The sequence below is a fragment of the Tamandua tetradactyla genome, chromosome 19 (assembly GCF_023851605.1).
Source record: "Tamandua tetradactyla isolate mTamTet1 chromosome 19, mTamTet1.pri, whole genome shotgun sequence".
NCBI classification, from domain to species: domain Eukaryota; kingdom Metazoa; phylum Chordata; class Mammalia; order Pilosa; family Myrmecophagidae; genus Tamandua; species Tamandua tetradactyla.
Genome location: NC_135345.1, coordinates 67,103,336 through 67,121,931, shown reverse-complemented (window position 1 = coordinate 67,121,931; position 18,596 = coordinate 67,103,336). Strand labels below are relative to the sequence as shown.

The 18,596-nt window shown below is 33.7% G+C and overlaps 1 long non-coding RNA gene across 1 annotated transcript in view; it reads right to left on the bottom strand.

Annotated features, from left to right (window-relative positions):
• Positions 1 to 1,213: 1,213 nt before the first annotated feature.
• LOC143663290 (uncharacterized) overlaps positions 1,214 to 18,596 on the bottom strand; it is a 77,974-nt gene continuing 60,591 nt past the window's right edge. Inside the window, exon 4 of the long non-coding RNA XR_013165895.1 lies at positions 1,214 to 1,509. This is a non-coding gene — a long non-coding RNA (uncharacterized LOC143663290). The remainder of the gene's footprint in view (positions 1,510 to 18,596) is intronic.

Sequence of the window (18,596 nt, the reverse complement as noted above, 5' to 3'; positions counted from 1 at the left end):
TACTGAATATTTTTGGTTCCTCATTCAATCATCCGTTTCTTCTAGCTTCTCTTTCACATTAATTTTTCTCTATTCTGTGCCAACATATCCCTTCTGTTCCACTTTCCAGTACTCCAATCTTTTACTCAACCATGGAATTAGAACTATCTAGAAGATATGTAGAAACGTTTATTTCAGTGACAATATATACTTTATTGCTGCCCCTTTAACAATTAGAAATAATGTGTGGCATTTATCTTGCTCCTGGAGATAAGGGTCTGCATCTTAATTCATTCTCATCTGAATCTCTTGTGTATGATATGCTGAAATTACTCCATGCTCCTGGTAGAGCAGTTGTACACAGAAACACACTCACACACAGGCTCAATGTGATTAATCTGAATATGCAAACAGTTTGTAGATGGTTAAATTACATACTCACTTAACAATTCCATAATTCAGGTAATTACATCTATATTATTAGAAAAGCATCACTACTAGCATCAGGTCAGCCTCTTCTCTACCTTGTTAGTTAGGTAAGAAAATCAGTTATTTTTACCACTCATCTCTGAACAATGCCTGCTACCATTTTCTTTCTCTTTTTTCATTCCTTCTTATGATCTTTGTGACACTTCATAGAAAATAATAGAATTTGCTCAACATAAAAAATGTAATGTAAAGCATGTGTGTAATAACATATGTACATATAATAATATAAATATACATTTATATATGTAAATATATAAACACATAAAACGAGCAGGTTTATCTCATATCATATGTTGAATTTTTTTTGTTTTCTTTAATTTTTAATAAAATTACTTGGCAACCTAAAAATTAAAAGGTAATTTTAAAAATATATATCTATAATTTTCCTTGACAAATCAGAAAATTTTGTAATCTTGACCCCATTTTCCTATGAGGCAAAAATGTGAATGTATTGAATTACTACCAAATATAAATGAGACTCTTGATTTCTTCTTATCATGACATTTACTTCATTTACATGATTTATCTGGCCCCTGTAGCATTTCAGTTGGCAATTCTTTACAGGACATCTTTGTGGCTGGGTCCCCGATTCTCTCTTTCAACACTTCTAAGCTTCCCACAAGGTTGTCTTATGTACTCCCATGATTTGCCATTACAACACAAATCAAAACTACTCTGTTCTCTCGCATGATATATTGGTTTAGTCTAGGCTAAATTATCAAACACTCAAAGTTCAGTGGTTTGTCACAACAAAGCTTTATTTTTTGCTCATTCAAAATTGGCTGTGGATTCAGATAGCTTCGTTAGGCATATTTCCTCCATGCTGCAAATTGTTCATCCAGGAGGCTTCAATCTTGTCATATTTTATTAATCCTAGCCCTTCTTTCTCACTCATGATGGTAGGAAAAGTGACCACTGCAGAGTTTCAAACTAGAAATTATATGCTTCAATCTGGAATGAAAATGCATGCCTCCATGAAGAACACATTGTCCAGAAACAGTCAGCTGCAAAAGGCTGAGAAATAATTTTCTATGTATGTGCCTAAGAGAGGGAAAATAGTAATTGGTGAAAAAAATGATTTACACACACCTGGAAATAGCAATATCTTTCTTTTTGTGTCCTCCTAGCCTCTCTTCCATATCTACATTGGGAGGAGAACATTTGGAGCCTGTTCTCCTCCCAGGAAGCAGAATTATTTTTGAAAAAAGTTAATTTTGTTTCATACTCCCCAGTATAAAAGTCTTCATTGACATCTCATGCTCTTTGGAAAAATTCCAACATTTAAAACTTTTATTACAATTACTGCATGATCGGTTTCATTTTACAACACTCTGTCATTCAAATACTATTTCCTAGTTATTCTGACCTCCGTTTAGTTTCTGATGCACAACAAGGTCCTCTCCAATTGAGAAATGCTGTTCTTTCTGATTGTTATATTTTTGATACCTATCCCATACTTCACTGAATATGCATAAAATTTAGTTTTATTACTTCCCTTTCTGCTTTTAAAAATACTATGAACATCATTATGCATAAAGCTATTCTTGTATTTCCACACCTTTCTTAAGTTAAAATAAAAAATTATAAGTATTTTAATACTTTTCATATCTGTTTTAGTTGTTTTTAAAAAGGACTCTAAAAATCTAGATATCCACACGTAGTGTACATATCCTATAAATTAATTCCTTCATTCATTCAGCCATCCTTTTATCGTGACAGTCAATGATTTTTATTTGCATGCACATCATGTACCTTTGGAAAAATGGACGTTATCATTGAAAAGGAAATGCAAATACTTTGCTATTTTGAGTAGTAAAAAAAAATTCTTGTGCTTATAATTTGTTTTTGCTAGTGAAGACATTTAATTGAAATACTTAGTTATTTGTATATTTCTCTTATCTTTGCCATTTCTACATGAGACTGTATTTTTCATTGATTCTTGAGGTCTCAGAGTTGCCCTTTGTATTAATAGAGTGGAGATTATTTGTGTCACTAATAAGAGCAATTTTGGTAGAATGTTGGCAAAAAAGCTTGATGGAAATTATTCAGAGACAATATAAGGAGGGGAATTATGGAAAAATAGAGAGTTTTATTTTATGATCTTTTGCTCTAAGAAGGAATACAGAAATTGGATGGTAAATGGATGAGAGTACAGTCAACAATATATACAGTAAATTTATATGTTATTTCCTTGTGGTATTTATTAATGTGACTATTGCATATGAAGTAGAGCTGAAATACATAAGTTTGGAAGTCACATGCTTTTAGACATGGTTGAAGTTGTACTTTGTCTTGCCTTTGCCATGATACAGTAAAAAGATGAAACAGATGGGACAGAAGGAGAGACATAAGAGGCTTGAAGATAAGTATTAAATTTGAGTACTGTTTTTATGATGCCTCTGACGTTTGTGAGTTCAATTGTGTCCTCTGGGATAGATTATAGTAATATATTTCTTAAGCTACTGAACTCTATTCTATACATCCAATTTATCGCATAATATAAAATATACATGCTATTCAGTTGTATCAGTCAGGATTCACCCACAGAAACAAAATGAGTAGGAGAAATATAGTGATATATTTATTGCAAGGGATTGGCATATGTTACTGTGGGTGTGGTGGTTTGGAGCTGTATGTAACCCTGGAAAAACATTCTTAAACCCTTCCTGTGGGTGCAAACCCATTGTAAATAAGACATTTTGATAAGGTTACTTCAACTAAGATATAACCCAACTCATTTAGGATGTGTCTTATTCCTCTTACTGCAGTCCATTATAAACAAAATTAATACAGAGATGGGTAGAGAAAGAGAGAGAGAGAGAGAGAGAGAGAGAGAGAGAGAGAGAGAGAGAGAGAGAGAGAAAACCAAGGAAGAAAGAAGCTGAAAACAAAAAATTTGAAAGAGAAGGATGTCATGTGTCTTGCCATGTGGCATAGGCATCAAGGATTGCTGTCAGTCAGTTTTAGGGAAGAAGGAATTACCTTGATAATGCCTTGATCTGGACATCTTTGGGGCTTTAACAATGTCAACTAATAAATTTCTACTATTCAAAGCAAATAACTTCATGCAATTTTCCTTAAGAAGACTAAGAAACTGAAACAAATTTTGGTTACAGAAGAATGGAGTACTGCTATTTCAAAACCAAAAATGTGAAAATTCTTTTGAAATTTGAGTAATGACTCAAAGCTGAAAAATTGTCAAGTGCTTGACAGAAAAGGCCAGATTGCTTTGAAGAGACTATTAGAAGAAATATGGATGCTAAATATACTCCTGATGATACCTTAGAATGATGAATGTATTACTGGAAACTAGAAGAAAGGTGATTATTGTTTTAAAGTGGTATAGAGTTTGGCAAAATGAGTTCTGATGTCAGATGGAAGACAGAATTTGAGAGCAGTGGACTGGGGTGTTTAGCTGATTTTTTTAATCTAAGTGTGGAAACTGCAGCCTGGTTCCTTCTACCTTTTAGTAAAATGCAAGAGGAAAGGGATAAACTGAGAACTGCATTCCTGTGCACAAAGAAACAAAAAATAATGGTTTAGAAAATTGTGAGCTTCTGGAAAGTGAGTCCCAGGAAATAGTTCTCCATATAAGGGCTTAAACAGAAATGGAACCAGTTAGCCATTTCAGTGGATGTAAAGATTGAGAATGAAATCCTTCTGTGTAAAGTCCTTCTGTCTGACAGATTGAACATGTAAATTACATGCAAAACCAACAAGTTTTTTTTTTGCATGTTTATGAGATCTATATGAAAAGAACCCCTACCAACTTGCACTAAAAGTGTCAAAAAAGGGCTAGATGAAGGAAAAATCACTGAAAGACAGGGCCATAGAAACTGAGGTCTGGACAAAAGACATTTTCTTGGGCCAAGAGACTAAACCCACGTGTTCAAGAACATATCTTGTTCAGGAAGATTGTTAACACACAAGTTTCCTCAGATACCACAAGAGGTGCAGATAGTTTAAGGTTTGGGGGATAAGTGATGGAATGAAAGTAATTTGCATATAAAATATGTATTTTTGAGTTTCAGAGAGTGGACTGTGATGGTTTGGACCTTTCAGCACCAAAAAAAAAAAAAAAAAAAACATATCCTTAATGTTAATCCTTTCCTGTGGGTGTAAAAGCATTGTAAATAAGACCTTTTGATGAAGTTACTTCAGCCAAGGTGCAGCCCACCTCATTTAGGATGGGTCTTAATCCTCTTAGTGAAATCCTTTAGAAAAAGAATGAATGCATAGAAAAAGAGAAAATGCCATGGAAGCGAGAAGCTGGAATCAATGAAACACAAAAGTGAAGGGAGAGACCAGCAGTGGACACCATGTGCCTTGCCATGTGGCAGAGAAGCCAAGAATTGTCAACAGTTGACATTTCCTTGATGGTGGACATTTTCTCAGCCTGAAAACTATAAGCCAATAAGTTCCCATTGTTTAATCCAAATCACGTCATGACATTTGCTTTAAGCAGTATAAGAAACTAAAATAGTAAGCTTGACTGGGTACACCTGAAATCTCTAGGTCAGGTCATCAGGAAGGGCAGGATGGAACTCTTGGGCATGAGTTGAAGTTGCTGTCCACAGTTGAAATTTCTTCTTCATCAGGAAAATCTAAGCTCTGCTCTTAAGTTGTTTCAACTGATCCAATGAGGCCCACCAAGACTACCTAGGATAATGTCCCCAACTTAAAGTCAATTGATTGTGGGTTGTAACTCAAACCTACAAAACACCTTCACAGGAAAATAGAAATTAGTAGCTTGGTTTAATAACCAGGGATTTAAGTTTAGACAACTTAACACTTCAAAAAATCATCATAAAGACATCTGGGGAAGATGGCAGAGTAGGGAGAACCAGGACTTAGTCCTTTCACCAAAACAACTATCTGACAAGCAGGAACTTGAAATCACTATTTTGAAACTTCAGTGAACTTGAAGATAAGACACATGAAATGAGTCAGGCTGAGGAATGGAAAGAAAAGAAGGAATATAAAAGCAAATTAGCCTAAGATCTCCATGGAGCCCTATCAAGTGCAACAATGCGCATATTATGGGAGTCCCAGAAGGAGAAGAATGAGAGGAAGGGGAAGAAGGAATAGTCAAAGATATAATGACACAGAACTTCCCAAATTTAGCAAATGGCAAGTAAATAAACACATCAAAGAAGCTAGGAGAACATTAAACAAGATAAATGTGAAAAAAATGGACTTGAATGATACACCCATCTTATATTGATTACACTATAATATGCAAAGACAAGGAGAATATTCTGAAAGCTGCAAGAAAAAAACCTGTTGCATTCAAGGGAACTCAATAAGATTGAGTTCTGATTTCTCATGAGAACACATGGAGGCAAGAAGGCAGTGGGTTGAAATATTTAAAGTTCTGAAGGAAAAAAATTCAAGGCAAGAATTTTATATCTGGCAACACACTCTTTCAAAAATGAGAGAGATATTATGGTATTATCAGGTAAACAAAAGCTGAAGGAGTGCGTCATCACTTGACATGCCCTACAAGCAATACTAAAGGGAATTCTTCAGACTGAGGTGAAATGATTCAAAGATAATGGTTCAAAGCAGCATAAAGAAATAAAGATATGTGGCAAAGGAAACATTTGGGTGATTATAAATGCTGGTATTGTTATATAATATTGTATGGTATATAACTCCACTTCTTCCTACAAGTGCTATAATACAATGGCATAAAAAAGTAATGATAAATTTAGGATTTTGGATATACAATGTACAAAGACATAAGCAGCAATTTAAAAAATGGTAGGCACGCAGAGGTGTAGAAGAAAAGTATATGTGCATGCTACTGAAATTACGGTAGTATCAAATCAAACAAAACTGTTATATATTTAAGATGTTAAATTTTAGCCCTATGAAATAGAGGGAAAATATATCCACATAGAAATGAGAAGGCATTCAATATGGGAGAACACTAGAAAGCACATAAATATAAAAAAAGGCTTTGACAGAAGTGAGGAGCAAAAAGTTATGATTTACAAAGGCTAAATAGCAGAAGAAAGTTATTATCAGCAGTAATTTTAAATGTAAATGGGTTAAATTAGCCAGTCAAATGGCAGAGATTAGCAGAAAGGATAAAAAAGCAGGCCCCAACTATGTGCTGTCTGAAAGAGCCTTTCCTCAAAGTCAAGAATACAAGTAAGTTAATGGCAAAATGATGGGAAAAAATGTATACCTTTCAAGTACTAAGTAAAAGAGAGCTGGGATGGCTCTACTATATCAGCTATAATAGACTTTAAGTCAAAAACAGTTATGAGAGGCAAACACAGTCATTAATACTGATAAAGGGAGCAATTCAACAGGAACAGTAAACAATTATAATTATATATGCACCTGACAGCAGATCCCCAAAATATATGAAGCATATACCAACAGATTTGAAGGGAGAAATTTATGGTTCTACATTAGTAGTAGGAGATTTTAACATACATATCATTCTCAATAATGGAAAGAACATCTAGTCAGAAGATCAGTAATGATATAGTGGATTTCAATATATACTAAACAAGTAGACTTCACAAAGATAAATAGAATACTGCACCCAATGAAAACAGAACACACAAATTTCTTGAGTGCATATGGATTGTACTCTAGGGTAGAACATATATTGAGTCAAAAAACAAGTCTTAATAAATTCAAAAATACTTAAATCACACAGTGTGTCTTCTCCAACAAAAGCAGAATGAAGCTAAAAATTAATAACAGAGGAAGAAAAGGAACATTCAAAAATATTGGAATTAAACAACATACCTTTAAACAACCAATGGGTTAAAGAGGAATTCAGAAGTGAAATTGAGACATTTTGAGGCAAATAAAAATAGCAATACAACATACCAAATCTTATGGGATGCAGTGATGGCTGTACTGAGAGGAGAATTGATAGCTCTAAAATGCCTACATTAAAAAAAGAAGAAGACTTAAAATCAGAGACATAATCTCAAAGTTGCAAGAAATAAAAAAGCGCAAACTAAATCCAAAGCAAGAAAGAAGGTAATAAAAAAGATTAGAGCAGAGGTAAATGAAATTGGAAAAAGACAAAAAGAACAGTAGAATCAACAAAACCAAAGTTTGGTTCTTTGAAAAGATCATAAAATTGATAAACCTTCAGCTAAACTGACAAATTCTAAAAGACAGAGGTTACAAATAATGGAATGCAGAAATGAAAATGGGGAATATTATTACTGACTCCAATGAAACCAAAAGGAGTATAAGTGGATACCATGAACAACTATATGTCAATAATTGAGATAATGTAGATTAAATGGAAAATTATTAGAAACTCAACATACTTATATTAATACAAAAAGAAACGGATCTGAGCAAATCATTTACAAGTAAAGAGATTAAATCAGTATTCAAAAACCTCCCAATGAAGAAGACCCCAAGACCAGATGCTTTCATGGAGAATTCTACCAAACATCCCAAGAAATCATAACTCCAATTCTGATCAAATTTTTCCAAAATATTGACGGAGAAGGAACATTCCCTAAGTTACTCTACAAGGCCAATATCACCATCACACAAAAGCTGGATAAATATATCACAAAAAAGAAAACTACAGAACAATAACTCATATGAAAATAGAAGCAAAAATCCTCAGCAAAATATTAGCAAACCAAATGCAGCAGCATATTAAAAGAATTACACACCATGATCAAGTGTGATTTATCCCTGGTATACAAAGTTGGTTCAACATAAGACATCAATTAATGTAATACACCACATTAATAGAATGAAATGAAAAAAAAATACATGATCATCTCAATAAAAGCAGAAAAGGTATTTAGCATAGTATAGCATCTTCCTTTGATAAGAACACTTAGAACACTAGGAGGATAAGGAAACTTCTTCACATTATAAAGGGTATATATGAAAATACATAGTTATCATCCAATTTAATGAAAGACTGAAAGCTTTCCCTCTAAGATCAGGAACAAGACAAGGATGCCCACTGTCCCCACTGTTACTCAACATTGTAATGTAAGTTTTCGCCAGATCAGTTAGGCAAGAAACAATATATAGGAATCTAAATTGGATAGGAAAAAATGAAACTTTCTCTATTTGCAAATGAAAGGACCCTATGTGGTAATCTGAAGCTCTTAGGTAACCCATAATAGGCCATTTTCCTTTAATTCATGCTTGTGGATACAGCTATATTGTAGTGGGACCTTTTGGTTAGGTTAATTCAATTGAGATGCGACTTACCTCATTAAAGGTAGGTCTTAATCCTACTTCTGGAGCCATGTATAAAAGGATAAAAGCCACAGAGAAGCTAAGGGAGGAAATTCGGAGAAATAAACAGAGAAATTTTGAAAAAAAATCCGCACACAAAGAAAACAGAAGCTGAAACAATAAAACCTGGGAGAACAGGACCAGCAGACACAGCCATATGCTTTGTTACCTGACAAAGAAGGCTAAATTCTGGACAACTGGTCCTCAAAGAAGGTATCATCCTGTTTATGCCTTAACCAAGACATTTTCATAGACTTAGAATTGTGAATTTGTAAGCTAATACATCCCAGTTGTTAAGAGCCAGTCAATTTCTTGTATTGTCTCTCATAAGCTTTACCAAACCCAAACACCCTATATTCAGAAAATCCTGAAAAATCCAGAACAAAGATCCTAGAGCTGATAAAGTCTGCAAAGCAGTGGGGTACAAGATCAACACCCCAGTATCAGCAGTGTTTCTATACAGAAGCAATGAAAAATCAGAAGAAATCAAGAAGATAATTCCATAGGAAATAGAGAATCAAATATCCAGGTATAAATATAACCAAGAATATAAAGGATTCTACACAGAAAACTATAAAACATTGCTAAGAAGAATCAATAAATGGAAGGACATTGTGTGTCCATCAAATGGAACACTAAATATTGTTAAGATGTCAATACTACACAAATAATTTATAGAGTCAATGCATTTCCCATCAAAATTCCACCAATATTATTTTTAGAAATGGAAAAGCAAACCTTCATATTTATATTGAAAGTAAAATGGCCCCAAATAGAAGAGGACCCTACCTCATACCATATACAAAAGTCAAATCAAAATGAATCAAATTCTTGCATGTAAGAGTGACAACTACAAAATTCCTAGAAGAAAACATAGGGAACCATCTTCAGGACACTGCTAGAGAGTGGTTTCTTAGACTTTACATCCAAAGCACAAACAACAAAAGGAAAAAATAGACAAATGGGTGTTTGGTTTGTTAAAGCTGCCAGAAAACACAATACCAGATATGGGTTGACTTTTACAATGGAGATTTATTAGTTTACAAATTTACACTTCTAAGGTGATGAAAATGTCAGAATTATGGCATCAACAGGATGATACCTTCTCTGAAGATAGACTGTTGGCATCTGGAGCACATGCAAGGCGCATGGCCAGCAAGGCACATGGCCAGTGTCTGCTGGTCCTGTGTTCCCAGGTTTCATTGCTTTCAGCTGCTGGTTCCAGTGACCTCCCCTCGGAGCTTCTCTGGTTCTACTTTTAGCATCTCCAGGGTTTTTCTCTCTCCAAAACTTTCTTGGCTTTTTCAGTCCTTTATCCTCTCATAAAGGTCTCCAGTAAAAGGATTAAGACTCACCTTGAATAGAATGGGTGCCATCTCAAATTGAAATAACCTAACCAACAATAAGTCTACACCCACAATAAGTCTATACCCACATGAATGGATTAAAAGAAAGTGGCCTTTCCTGGGGTACATAAGAGCTTCAAACCAGCACAATGGGACTGCTTCAAAAAAAAAAAAAAATGTCCATCACAGGACATTACCATGAAAGTAAAAAGACGACCTACACAATGGAAGAAAATATTTGGAAAACGTGTATCTGTTATAGGGTTTTGTATATATATATATACAAACCTTTGTAGTTTATATATATATATATATAAAGAAATCCTTCATTTTAACTATAAAAAGACAAACAATCCAATTAAGAAATAGGCTTAAACAGATATCTCCCCAAAGAAAATATACAATTGATCAGAAAGCACATGAAAAGATGCTCAACTTCATAAGCCATTAGGGAAATGTAAAGACACAATATATATAAATCTTTTGAGAAACCAAGTCAATATTAGAAGGTTATTTCAATTGCAAAGAAAGTGTTAAAAATTTGTTGATATTTTAGGGGTATTTTCAGAAAGAACTAGACCACTTATAATTACTGTTCAAGAAAGTGTCCTTTACACCATGCTGTTATCTCATGGGCAAAGTTCTTTTTCTTTCTTTTCTTATTGATATTTCTGTTCCTTCTGTTTCTTTCTCCTACTCTTTCTACTCCTTTTCCTTTTCCTACTCTTTCATCTCCTCTTCCATTTTGTCTTCTTTTTCCTCTATTCTTCCTCATATGAGAAACTCCCTTATTAGATTACTTATTTCTTACAGTGGTTTATTCTGAATATGACTAATGCAATACATTTTTTTGCTTGTTTCCAAAATTTGGGCATGCATTCACATAATATCTCATCTTGAATAAATTCCTTAAACATATGTGTTCTAGTAAATAAATGATTACATTGACAAATTTTCATGCAAGATGCTTCTAAACCTGTGCAAAAGAATGTTTGTAAGATGGTAACAAAGAAACATGAAAATACTCATTACAAAATAGATCTTTCTGGGCAGACAATGATGGTTCAGTGGCAGAGTTCTCGCCTGCCATGCACCAGACGTGGGTCCAATTCCTGGTGCCTCTCCATGTGAAAATACATACATACACACATACATACATACATACTTACATACACACATACATACATAAATAGATAATATCTTTCTGCTTGCTAGATAAACCCTTATAGAACAATGATTAATAATATTATTTGATAATGAAAACTATTGAACACTTAGAATGAATCAGGTGCTTTGCTAAGGGCTGCACATTCATCAGTTCATGGAATCTTAACATCTCAAATAATCTTCATGTCTCATGTAATCATATAAATTGGCAATATGTAATTTTGGCTGTAAAGCAAAAGTCCTAACATTTGTAGGTAGTCCAGATACAAGACATCTTGATAGGACAATACTGAGCCCAGTCAAGTTTCAATTACTGAGACATTTGTCCTCTTTTTCTTTCCATTCATGGGAAAAGAACTGAGGTATAGAGAATACAAAATTTTCCCAAGGTTTCATATATTTAGAATATGTTCAAATTAAATATGCCATATATCTCAAACAGTGAATTGAAATTTCCACATTACCAGGAATAATTCCAATTCAAGGCAAAATATATTTGATTGGCTCTTGCCTCACAAATCACAGTTACAATACAAAGATTACTTGGGCAATAATTCAACCTTGTGACCTAGTCCTGATAATTGAACTTTTGTACTTTGGATTTCCCTTGAGCTACACTTAACATACTTGCATTCTACTTGTTTCAGAGTATTGATCCCAATTAAACCTAAGTTTGTCCAGATAAACAAATATATGCACCAAGAAAATCTAAATTTTTGAAATTTTGAAAATGTGGATAGAATTTATACCAACAAATATAAATATATATTTATATATTTCTGTTGAACAAGGGGTGAGAACTGAGGATAAAATATTTCCAGTTCTTCTCAAACCATACATCATGCCCTAACTTTTGCATCTTTGGGTTTAATGTCCATGAAAGTCCATTATAAAATGGCAAAATGCTGTTCAATGGTACTAATTTGCAAGAAACATAATCCAGACTGGTGAAAAATTTTCCACAAAAAAGGAAAATCTCATTTATTATTTGCATATATGTCATATGCTTTGACCTTACAGTGACTAGAAGAAGAATGTTAGAGCTGCACCATAAAACTAAATGCAATTAAGATATAAATCCTATTTATCTTAATACAAAAATTGCTATACCTTGAGATTGAGAAAGAAGCACTTACAACTTACTTATATTCAAATTAATATCCTAGCAAGAGAACGATGTTTATCACTAGATTGATCCACTGGAATCAAACACATTTTTTTAGCTGAATAACAACTGGCACTTGAAATGAGAGCTCTTACTAAGAAGAAAAATATATAAAAGTTTCAACAAGCTTCAGAGGAAATAGAGATGAATAAGTTAGGATTAAGGAATTTCAGATAAAATAGAAAAGAAAGCCAACATATGCATACAAGGCCAGCATTCACCTTAAAAAGGATATACTGAGTATACTTAACTTTCAGAAAGTTGGAGACCTATAAAAACATAGCATGGACCCATTTAATAATATGTAAATAAGTTAAGACTTCAATATTTTGGGTAATAACTCATAAAAGCAAAGGGCAGAGTTCCATATCAAGGAGGGCAGTTTAACAGAAAAAATTTTAAAATAATAATAGTAATAATAATAATAATAACTCATAGAAATATTTTATTTTCCAAAGTCTTAATATCAGAAGAGGAACACACAATTGGACTAGCAGCAAGACAATTTGTGGAAACTTAAGATTGGTTGGTAAAAGCTAGACGTCTTAAACCTACATAAGGAGATAAACTGGCCTCAAATATGGTGAGAAGAATACATGAAGAGTTGAGTTTAGATACAGCATAATTTAAAACATCTTTTAGATTGGTAAAAGTATTTGTTAAAAATTATGAGAACATATCACACATTTCTTAGTTATAAGATCCATGCCTTATTATTCAAACAATTGAGAATCTTTGAGATGCCACCTGAAAGAGAAAATAGGTGCACTAGTTCTAAAATACAGAATGTTTTTATTGAAAGAGAGATTCTAATTCAAGTACATAAAGGGCATGTATTGTCAAGAATAGGAAATATTTTTTTTCTAAATTATGTGGGTACAGAGTAGAAGGTGTCAGAGCCTTTACTCTTAAGGGTTTGATAGTCTACTCTCAAGGAATTCATAGTCTAGTGGATAAAATGTTTTGACAAAGATCATAATTCTTGGACTCTGATTATTTTGTAAATCTGAACTTTACAGATAGGAATTCAGGTCTTCCCCATATTTTAAATTTAAATATTCTGTAAATCAGAAGTCAATAAAACATAGCCAAATCCATCTCTTCCGTTTTTGTAAATAAAGTTTTATTAGAACATAGCCATGTTCAAACATCTAGGTATTTGACTATGTTGCTTTTATGCTACAAGGACAGAGATGGGCTGTTGTAAAAGAGACCACCTGACCTTCAAAACCTAAAATATTTACTACCTGGCCTTTTACAAAGAAAGTTTGTCAACCTATGCTGTGTATTATGAATGCAAATGAAAATTTAAAGCAAGAATATTCAACTCTTCTCACCAGGTTTCAATAAAGACTCATTTTGCCCACAGGAACTAGGCAAATTGGAATTAGGGAATTTAGACATGAACAGGAAGATTGCACTATACTTATTTTGGTTTTAAATCAATGAAATCTCTCAGAATATACTTGCAACGTTATATAGAAAACTTAGAATTTTTCTAAACATAAAAGAAAAAATGATACATTTCCATACAATGTTCCTCTGGTAAATGTAGTTTTTATTAGGTAACAATCTTGTTAATGTGATTGTGCTTCTACAGAGACTCTTTACCATTTCACAGTTAAGTAGGAGCAAATGAACAGAAAGTAATTACTAATTGTCTGAATTTACCATTTTCATCAAGGTGATGATCCTTAAGATGGCACAATTCCTTCACTGTAAGCATTTTTATTAAAGGGAATTTTGAATAATTAACTACTTTTTCAAACTGGAAAAGAAAATATAAAAGCATTTGGGATCATCATCACCTCTGAGGAGTTCAAAAGGGATCAGATGAGCAGTTCATTCTACAATGAATAATGAAATGAATCAATCCCTCTCATCTGTGACAATGCAGGGTTACCATCCCCAGGGAGGGAGACAATGCTTGGTGGGAAGTCATTATGGACAAGTACTTGGGAAGTGCTGAGTCTGTGCTCAGCAGATCAAATTTTCACAGTTATCACACTGAAAATGCTGTTTTACTCCAGGTGTTCTATTTCATTTCCCTATTGTATTCATAAATTCACCAATTCAGAAAACGTTAAGTACTTAGTAAAAAGGCACTCTCATAGACCCTGGAGAAACAAAATATACAGTGCAAAAACAGGGCCAAAAGAAAGAGTACCTCATAAACCATAATAATTGATACCTCTTAATCCAACCTTGTTTACATTTAGCAACATTTTCTATTCTTAATATAATATTTAAAAATTATCTTTTATGCACAAATATTTTATGAATGATAGAAATATTCTTAGGACATGTTCTTGAATTCTTGTTGTTTGTCAAAATAATGTTCAGTTCATTTTCTTCCTCTAACATAGCCTAGCTTATTCAAGACAGCCTTTACAATAGCTTTCCTGGGGAAGACAAGACTTGAAAGTTTCCAAGACAAACTCCGTGAGAACAAATAAGCATGGGCTCTTGCCTGAAGCCATTTTCATCATATGTGTTTTTCTCCCTCTCCCCCTCCCTACTCTAATGACAAAGGTGCAAACTGCTCTCTAATTGGCACATTTGTACTGGGTTTTCAGAGCCTTTCTATATGTGCTTCTTGTGTTCACACCAAACTACCCAACTTTAATATCCTGCACATTATAACATCCTACTTTCTTTTTATTTAAATTTCAAAATTGCAGTTATGGGATGACTATCTTTTTTCATCCACTTCTGTAGGCAACAAGCCCAAGAAACATCCTTTGTTTCTTTTTGTTTTGTTTTTAATGCCATATGGCAGGGTCACATGTCATTATTTTTTCATGTGAGTATCCCTTGATTGCAGCACCATTTGTTGAATTTTTTGCTTGCTTGTTTGTTTTTATTTGCTTGTTTTGCTTGTTTGTTTTAGGGAGAACGCGTGGACTGGGAATCAAACCTGGTCTCCTGAATGGCAGGCGAGAATTTTAGCACTGAACTACCCTTGCACGCCCCATCCTTTGTTTTTCACATATTCTCAAACCCAATTATCATGGTAAATGTTGCTTGTATTTTCATACATTGAAGGTGCATATTTAAATAGTTACATGGCTACCTTTCAAACTGATTTACTTTACTAGGATGTGGAAGTATCTTTTTTTTATCTTCTTTGTGAGTTGTTTAGCATAAAGAAGACAGGAAATTTATCTCAAAGATGGTACTTTATGGACTAAATTTTATTCATACAAGCTAACGCTCTTAAATTGTGTGTCTTACTCAAGGGTCAGTATGAAATGTTTCATGTAAAATTACAAAAGCACTTTTAGGATCCTTGAGATTGATTGAGTCATAAATATAGAAGGAAACTCAGTTCATAAAACCTCACTGGACTGTTAAACTGACTCTATTAGGATTTAAACTCTAATTGTGTTTGTAATAACTAGGTCTGTCCATGATCACCAAATGCAATTTTAGGCTAGTTTTCATGGAACTCAGGATGTTTCAGCACCAAGGAAGAAATCATACAAAGCATGCAATCCAAATATTTAATAAGTAAAAATATAGCATAACATTATTATGGTAAATTCTCTAAATATTTTATTCTATAGTTCTGTATAATATATAGTCTATTTTCAATCTTACAAAACTCCTGGAAGGTAAACACAGCAGATATTCATAGATGCTACAAAATTTCACCAAAGAAATTGAATTAATGTTGTAGTATGCTAATTCTTTTTTTCTTTTTTTTTTTTTTCTTTTTTATGTTTGCATGGGTAGGCACTGGGAATTGAACCTAGGTCTCTGGCATGGCAGTTGAGAACTCTGCCTGCTGAGCCACTTCAGCCCTCCAAGCATGCTAATTCTTAATGAAAGGCTCTCTTTAATATATCAAACTTTCATTAAAATCTGATAAGATTCAATGATAATTTAGAAATCATATCATATAACATTATATAACAACAGAATATATTATATATTTATTATATTATAATATAATAAAAGTGTGTAATAACTCAAAATATTTAACCTACAGCTGGGAACAAACAACTTTCCACCATTCAGAAAGTAGGAAAGCTGAGGATATAACAGAGGAGCTTGAGACCCTTAGATCTCTACATGTAAACCTAGGGAGCAGATGAACCTCTCTGTTGCTAAGAAAAGAAGAAGGGAGAATAATAGTTTGATAGTTTGCAGTAGCTTGTGCTCAATTTTCTCAATTGCTTGGAGGAAAAGAAAAGGGTGCTTTCTTTTTGGGTAGAAAAACTAATTCCACTATAGCTCTCACATAACTAAAAGACATTATTACCATTTTTATGTAGCTGGCATTCTTAGACCTTGATGTAGCCAATACTCTTCTGGTAACTTAACCCAAGTTCAGTTACACATCATAAGTTCAAAGTGAATTTGTTTGGCGAGTCAAAAGTCATCTGAAGCCACAGCAATGAGCATGTTGCAAGCCTAGGACACTGATGTTTTTAAAAATACCAGATATTTTTTATGAGTAATACATTCTCAGAAAGCATCTTTCATTATCATGTTATGTGCATCATCCACGAATTTAAATATCAATATAAATGAATGCCATAAAAAAGAGAGAGCTCCAGAGTTGCTACTTCTCATATGAAAAGAGATTAAATGAAATTCACTGAATAGAAAAATCAAATATATTTACAAAAATCCTTCAAGCTATAGGTTTAAGAATAAATAAGAGAAATCTAGTTCAGTATATCAAAACATGTGGCATATATAGGCATCCAAATGAAATAAATATTTTTCTATGTACAGTTACCTTTTACAGATGAAATAAGGAATACAGGCTTGCAATATTTTCTCAAGATAATTGTTCTAGTTTGCTAGCTGCCGGAATGCAACACACCAAAGACGAATTGGCTTTTAATAAAAGGGGATTTATTTTGTTGGTTCTTCAGAGGAAAGGCAGCTAACTTTCCACTGAGGTTCTCTCTTACGTGGAAGGCACAGGATGGTCTCTGCTGGTCTTCTCTCCAGGCCCCTGGGTTCCAACAACTTTCCCCGGGGTGATTTCTTTCTCCATCTCCAAGGGTCCGGGCTGAGCTGCAAGTGCTGAGATGAGGAATGCCAAGCTGCTAGACTGTGCTACATTGCATTCTCTCATTTAAGCACAAGCCAATTAAGTTAAACGTCACTCATTGCAGCAGACACGCCTCCTAGCCGACTGCGGATGTAATTAGCAACAGATGAGATTCACCTACCATTGGCTCATGTCCACAGCAACAGAACTAGGTGCTTTCACCTGGCCAAGTTGACAACTGAATCTAACTACCACAATAATAAATGAGAAAAGATTATTCTTGGAATTTGCCTTTACCATCTGAATAAAAACATCAGCTTTATTGATACATTGAATTTTCCATAATCAATGATTAATACCTCTTGATTTATTGTTCCACAGAAAGTGTTTTTGGAAGCCTAAAATAACACAACATACTGTAATAAAAAACATATATATCTGCTTCATATTCCCACAAAGGGAATATCAAAACAGCAACAGTTTAAGGAGAAATGTCATACAACAAAGCATGCACAAATTCTTATAGTTAAAACATATAGATGGTGTGATGGTTAGGTTCTGGTGTCAATTTGCCAAGTAATTATGCCCGGTTGTCCAATCTGGCAAGCACTGGTTTGACCTTTGCTAAAAGAATATTTCATGGCTGGTTGATAAACCCAAAAGCTGGTGTATTAAACCATCAGTCAGTTGATTGTATCTATGGCTGATTACATCTGCAATCAACTAAGATTTGTCTCCCACAATGAGATAATCCAATCAGTTGAAACTTTTTGGGAGAAGAGAGACTCTTCTACTACTTCAGCCAATGAGCCTCTTCTGTCAAGTTAATTCAGACTGTTCACTGGAACCGCCAGCTTCACAGCCTGCCCAATAGATCTTGGCCTCTTCTATTCCCATGGTTGTGTGAGATACCTTTATACATTTCATATTTACAGATCTCTCCTGTTGGTTCTGTTTTTCTAGAGAACCCTGATTAATGCAGATAGCATGGAGTCTAAACAACTTAAACCCATCATGCCAAATTGGGAATGAAACATTTTGAGATCAAAACTTAAAATATACACGTGCTAAAAATAAATTTGAATGTTTTGTGTAGACTTCTGCAAACATCAACCAAACACAATTTTTAAGATAGTCTTATATGAAGGTTTAGGAATTTTTGCAAACCATATTTTGGATATTAAGTCATGTC